The sequence below is a fragment of the Arachis stenosperma genome, chromosome 8 (assembly GCF_014773155.1).
Source record: "Arachis stenosperma cultivar V10309 chromosome 8, arast.V10309.gnm1.PFL2, whole genome shotgun sequence".
NCBI lineage: Eukaryota > Viridiplantae > Streptophyta > Magnoliopsida > Fabales > Fabaceae > Arachis > Arachis stenosperma.
Window position 1 is genome coordinate 11,887,935 of NC_080384.1, and position 6,406 is coordinate 11,894,340.

Consider the following 6,406-nt stretch of genomic DNA (forward strand, 5'->3'; position numbering starts at 1 on the left):
TTGTTAGAACGTAGGCATACTTAAACTTGAACCACCCTAACATATTACATATATATCACATGCAATTTTATGTGATTTACAAATTTAAATAATCTTAGACCTTTTCTCTAACCCAATTGGTGTCACATTATTTTCCTTTAGCTAATACATTCCTGATTCTATTGTCGGAAAAATAATATCATAGAGCTGTCAAAGAAACTTTTTTTCCTTGGATCTTTAATATTTCCTAACCCTTTTTTCCCTGGTCATAAGCAAGATTACAACGATAAACAGCAGAAGTCTCCTGTCTCTTCTGTTTTGCATGATCGAAATTTAAAGATATAATAGTTTTCACGCACATTAATTAACTATTTAATAATACACCTAGAACTAACAAGTAATAACTATGACAACAAAGATACAGAGAATTATTATATTTTTTGAAAAAATACATGTGTTTTCTATTTTTTTTAATTTATTAAACATTAATATATTTATTTGGGATTTATTTTATTTAAATATATTAATTTTGTAATAAATCTAAAAAAACACTTATTTAAAAAAAATCGAGAACATTATATTAGAGAATTAATTTTTTTTTATTTATTGTTGGCTAATAAGTTGTTACATGCACACAAAAAAATTCGAATTCTCAATACTTGTTTAAGTAGATGGATGAATTAACCACTTAATCAACTCAAATTAGTTGAATTAACTTATATTAAGTAGTGGTCCAATAATAGTGATTAGTATTTTATTCCTCCTGTGACATCACTGACACACGTGCACAATCACATTCTATGCTATTCTTATTAGACAGTAATGAGGATCAACAAATTAAATACCTCCTTGTCTGCCATTGATGCATATTTACCCCAACCAAACAACTTGGCATGCATCCTCCCTATATTACTGGAACATGTCTACTACCATAAGCACTCTTTTAAGATCCTGCTCTTGTTTAAAGCCAAAGAGAATTAAATTAAGGCTCTTTCCATTTCCTTAGTAATACTAATAATACACAAGTTCTATTGGTGAAACTGTTGTGCAATTGTCTTCGTATAAAATGGGCAGGTGAAATTGAAAAAAACATACGTTTTCTCGCAATACAGTATGCCATAAAACAATTTAATTAATTTTGTATAGTCTAAGTAATGATGTAAACATTAGTAATTACAATTTATCTAATAATTAATCATCTTCCACCAGCCAGTGACATAGGAACCTGACTTAAGCTATCAATAAACTTAGAACTTTCAACATCCAAGATTGAAGACGATGATGCTTTCAACGAGCTTTTAGTTTCTTCCAATCGGTGTTTCTCTCCAACTACTCCTCTAAGCCCCTCAAGTTGCATTGCAACTTCTTTCATGCTAGGCCTTTCTTCCCTCTTAACTCTCAAACACTGTTTAGCAACATTGGCAAATTCCACAAGATCCTCAACGTTTGCCTCATTTATAATGTGTTCATCCACAATCTGAACTAAACATCCTTCTTCCATTGAAGAAACAAAGTATACGGCAAGGTTTCTAACCTCGGGTGACACGGCGAAAGAGAGCGCCTTCTTTCCCGTGAGCAGCTCTGCTAAGACGACTCCAAAACTATACACATCACTTTTCTCAGTTAACTGGCTAGTGTGCATGTATTCAGGGTCAAGATACCCTAGTGTCCCCTGCACCAAAGTGGTTAATTCAGTTTGATCTAGAGGAACAATCTTTGAAGCTCCAAAATCAGAAATCTTTGCCGTGAGATTAGCATCAAGTAGAATATTAGTAGTTTTGATGTCTCTGTGTATGATTGGTATAGAAATAGCAGAATGCAAGTATGCTAAGGCCCCAGCAGTTTCTATTGCTATTCTCAATCTTGTTTTCCAAGAAAGCTTCAAAGATTGTGGATTATTAATGTTATGACCATGAAGATGCTCAAAAATGGTACCATTAGGAATGAACTCATAAACAAGTAAGGGAACTTCTGTCTCTAAGCAACAACCTAAGAGTCTAACCACGTTTCTATGGTTGATTTGGGAAAGCAACACAACTTCATTGATGAATTGTTCAATTTGGGTTGAGCCACTGATTTTGGATCTTTTAATTGCTACGGTTCTATTGTCTGATAGTAATCCTTTATAAACTGTTCCTTGACCCCCTTTGCCTAAGATCTTGCTTTCGTCAAAGTTGTTGGTGGCTGTCTTTAATTCTTCCACGGTGAAGAGTTTAGCTGTTTCTTTTGACCCTCTATGTCTTGAAATCTTTTGTAGTAGGATGAAGCCACCATTTTGTTGAAAGAACTGTTCCTTAAGTTTATTTAACCTCTTTTCCTTCATTCTCCAATACACATAGAAGCTTGTCACAAGTAGTGCTATAACACCAACACTAACGCCTGAACAATGAACAAAAGTAAGTTTGAAACACATTATATTGTACCTTAGTACAAGGAAGTAAATTGTTATAAAATACTGAAATAGATATATAATAATGATATTTGAGTAAACTATAGAATATTTAAAGTGCTGAAATATTTATCCCAAAAAAAAAAAACAAAATTAAGTTGTATTTATTAGATATATAACTATTAATATTGACTTCTTATATGTGCTTAAATTTTTTGGATGAGTGATTTCGTGATATGATATCAGAATTTTATGTCTAAAAAATCTACAATTTGATGCTTCATAAACTCCAAAAAAAAAAAAAAAAAATAGTTTAAGGCAAGTAAAAGAAGAAAAAAAGCTATGTAAAAATCAAGCAAATTCAAAAAAAGTTCTTATTTAAAAGAGAATATTAAAAATATAACAATTTATATTTTCTTCTTTATTAGCTTAAATTATTAGGACAAGTGATTTCTCAAAGATTATCAATTTTCCACGCATTTTCTCTCAATTTTCTCTCAGAGACATTTTTTCTATGCGGAAGTAACAAGATTTATATTGTTTGTTTAATTAAGGTATTTAATATAAAAAAATGACATTTTCTTCTCTTAATAAAAATCACTATAACATAGAAGTTGGAGGTGATGAAGAAAGTATACTGACCCAATGCAATGATTAAAATGAATTGTGTCCTGGACTGACGACGGCACTTTGTTCCATTTTCTCTCCCATCTCCATGGTATCCTTTTGGACACGAACAGGTATAGTTACCAGCTACGTTCTTGCATATTGCTCTACTATAGCAATCGTTCCATTCCTTGTTCATGCATTCATCAACGTCTAAAATGAAACTAACACGTAGGTATCATTATTTCTTTTAGATAAAAAAAAAAAAAAAAAAAACCAAGTGCTGTTACAAAATCATTTATTAAAATAATTAAGATAAAAACTTAGGTATGCAGTTGTGAAGTTAATAGTCAAGAGTTGTTAAATAATAATTTAATTAAATATGTCAAATTATTTAATAATTTTCAACTATCAATTTCACATTAATTAATCTAAACTTCCACCATAATTTAAACCCTCGAATAATAATTGATACGGTGTAATTAAGAATAAGCTACCTTGGCAACCACCAACGAGATAAGGATTTCCCCCAAAACCAGTGGAGCATTTGCAAACATAACCAAGTCCCTTGGTTGCATTGTAACATTCACTTTTATCAGCCCTACATGCATAGCTTGAAGTGTTCTTTTGAGCTTCTTCAAGTCTGCTTCCCCACAGCCCAATCCACTACAACGGGAAAACTACCATGCACAAATAAAAGATTAATATAGTAATATATTATTAAATCGATTTAATTTCCATAAATGCTTAATTTACTCTTATACCTATATATATTTAATCTAATTATGTATTGTTAAATTAATAAAAAGTATTTAATTAAAAGGTTAAATATTTTTTGGTTAACACGAGTTAAATAAAAAATATTAATTTTTATATTATAAATTCTAAATTTTAAATTTAAATAAATCTATAAAAAAAGTATATTAACTAGCTAAAAATTAATTTATGCTTATTAACTATTAAGAAATAAAACTTTTAGTATGAGATAATGTCTAGTTTAATTTTTGAAATTGTCAACTTATCAAAATAGTCTTTAATTTTTAAAAATAAATTAATTTTTGAATTTACAAATTGTATATTTCTATTCATTTCTAATTCAACTGCCATTAAAACATTACTAACATAGAAAGTTATAATATTATTATGGCATCCCCAACAATAAAATATCATAGCTAAGATTTATATGATCAAATAAGTGACTCAAATTAGTTAATTAAATTCATTTTAATTTTTATATTAATAAAAAATAAAAAAAATATAGGTAAATAATTGTTACGATAGGTAACCGGAGATTAATGGGTTGGACAAGTTTGGCTGGCCCAATCGTCTGAACGATGAAACGTCCAAGTGGATTTGTGCTCCGAGACCCCGTCCGACTTGTGTAAGGGAGAATGGGAAAGACACTCCGATGCCAAAGTCAGCAAAGGGGTAAAACAGGTCTAGAGAATATGGGGCTTCTGAGATACCTGAGAGGTGCCAGTGTATTTATAGTGGTGAATTCATAACCACCGCTGAAGTAGTTCCGCCTTTTGAGGTGGATAACCGTCTCTTTATCTTAGGGAGGTTGAGATATAGCTCCTAGAAGTGGGTAGAGAGATTTTAGGGACAGTTACTCATTTGAATGAGTGATTATCTGCCAGCTAATCTTCGTCTCCGACTTCTTTAGGATTAGTCGTGGTAAGATCCGACTTCGTGGGGAGGAGGTCGGTACAGGGCGAGACTCAACCCTTTTGGGTTGGGCCTTTTATTGGGACCTGGGCCTTATCGTTGGAGTAGGGTATGAACAATAATTTTTAATTTGTTAATTTTAAACAATTATAATTAATAATTATTATTTTAATTTTTTAAAAAAATTTAAATAATTACTAATGAATGACAATTTAAAAAATTAAAATTAACATTTGATGACAAATTGGCTGATTGGATATTAGTTATCTAGCAGAATTTGAAATGAAATTAATTAACTAAAATGAATACTAATAAATTTAGAACACTTATTTGATCTATTATAATATCAAAATCTTAAATATATCTTTTTACTAATAAAGATGTTATGCTAATAGTTTAACATTCTATGTTAGTATTGTGTTAAAGGAGTGTTAAGAGGTAGCATTTTTGTTAAATTTTAGTCGGTACTTAACCATCAAAAAAAAAAATAAATGATTTTATATTATTAAATTCAATTTCACACCATTAAAAATATTGTTGATAGTTAATTGATGACTAAAAATCACAAAATCTATTGACCCTTAGACTTTCTCATTGTGTTAATGACAATTAATTAAAAATGGACAAAAGTTTTAATTTATAAATTAGTTGGCCAATTTAGTTATTTCCAAAAGTCAAGAATTATTTTAGTTAGCAATGAAATTTAAAGTAAATGATGATTTTGGTTAAGAATGAAGATGCATGTAAGAGAGCAAACGGGGAGTGAACTCTTTTATTATATTTGCATATACCTTTGGTGGCGGAAGTTGACAAGGTCTGCGGAGGAGAAATTGTAGGCTCCATCCTCCGCCACAAACGCGTAGCCGCAGGGGTTGATGTTGCCAAAAACGGCGTTGTAGCTGTCAGCACCACTACTATAAGATCCAATACCGATATCCGATAGGCCACTCGCCGGTATTGGGCTCTGGCAACAACCGGCGCCGGTGCAGATCCCGCTAGTTGTTTCATTAACACTGAGGCACACTGAAAAGCACCCAGTGGCATAGTTTCTTCTCTCCATAACATTATACCCTACTACTTCTCCAATTGTGTTGCAACCAACCACTGTGAGCTTGTTTTTACTCGATGAGAAGCTGAAGTGTGTCAAGTTGAAGATCTTATCGTAACTGGTTTCGTTGATTCGCGTGCCGTTGACGTCGTAGCAGCCTCTAGCTACTGCTGCTGAGACGCGCATTTCGCCGTCGAGCGAGATGCTCAGCACGGTTGAGTTGTTGTGAGTCAAGTATGGGGTTGAAGTGTGGTTGCAAGAGATGAGGAAGGAGCTGTCGAGGGAACAGCTCTCGTCGGTGCCAAATGGGAACGGAATTTCGAGGGAGCCACAGCGTTTTGTGCAATTTGAGTTCGGTTGAGTTACTGCATCTGCTGCACCACAAAGAATCCAAACAAGAACAAGAATAGGATGCAGCAGATGTAGCTGTGAACCCATGATGATGACGATGATGATCACTTTGATTTTTTCAGGTGTATCATGCAAGCATGTAATGTATAAGCAGAGAAAGATGGATAAAAAGGGCGGCTACGTTTCTTTAATTTGTGGCCATTGCCAGTCAAAATAGGAGGGTGGGAATTTTCATACAAGAATTCTATATATTCAATCATTTCGCTGAATAAGTATGTATAAAAAAATTATGCTATTTAAATTATAGTTTTAGATGATATATTAACTATCATGTTGTAAATATATTATATGTAAAAAATATTTAA

The 6,406-nt window shown here is 32.1% G+C and overlaps 1 pseudogene; it reads right to left on the bottom strand.

Annotated features, from left to right (window-relative positions):
- Positions 1-1,059: 1,059 nt before the first annotated feature.
- Positions 1,060-6,193, bottom strand: LOC130943460 (wall-associated receptor kinase 3-like; annotated as a pseudogene).
- Between the last annotated feature and the right edge of the window lie 213 nt (positions 6,194-6,406).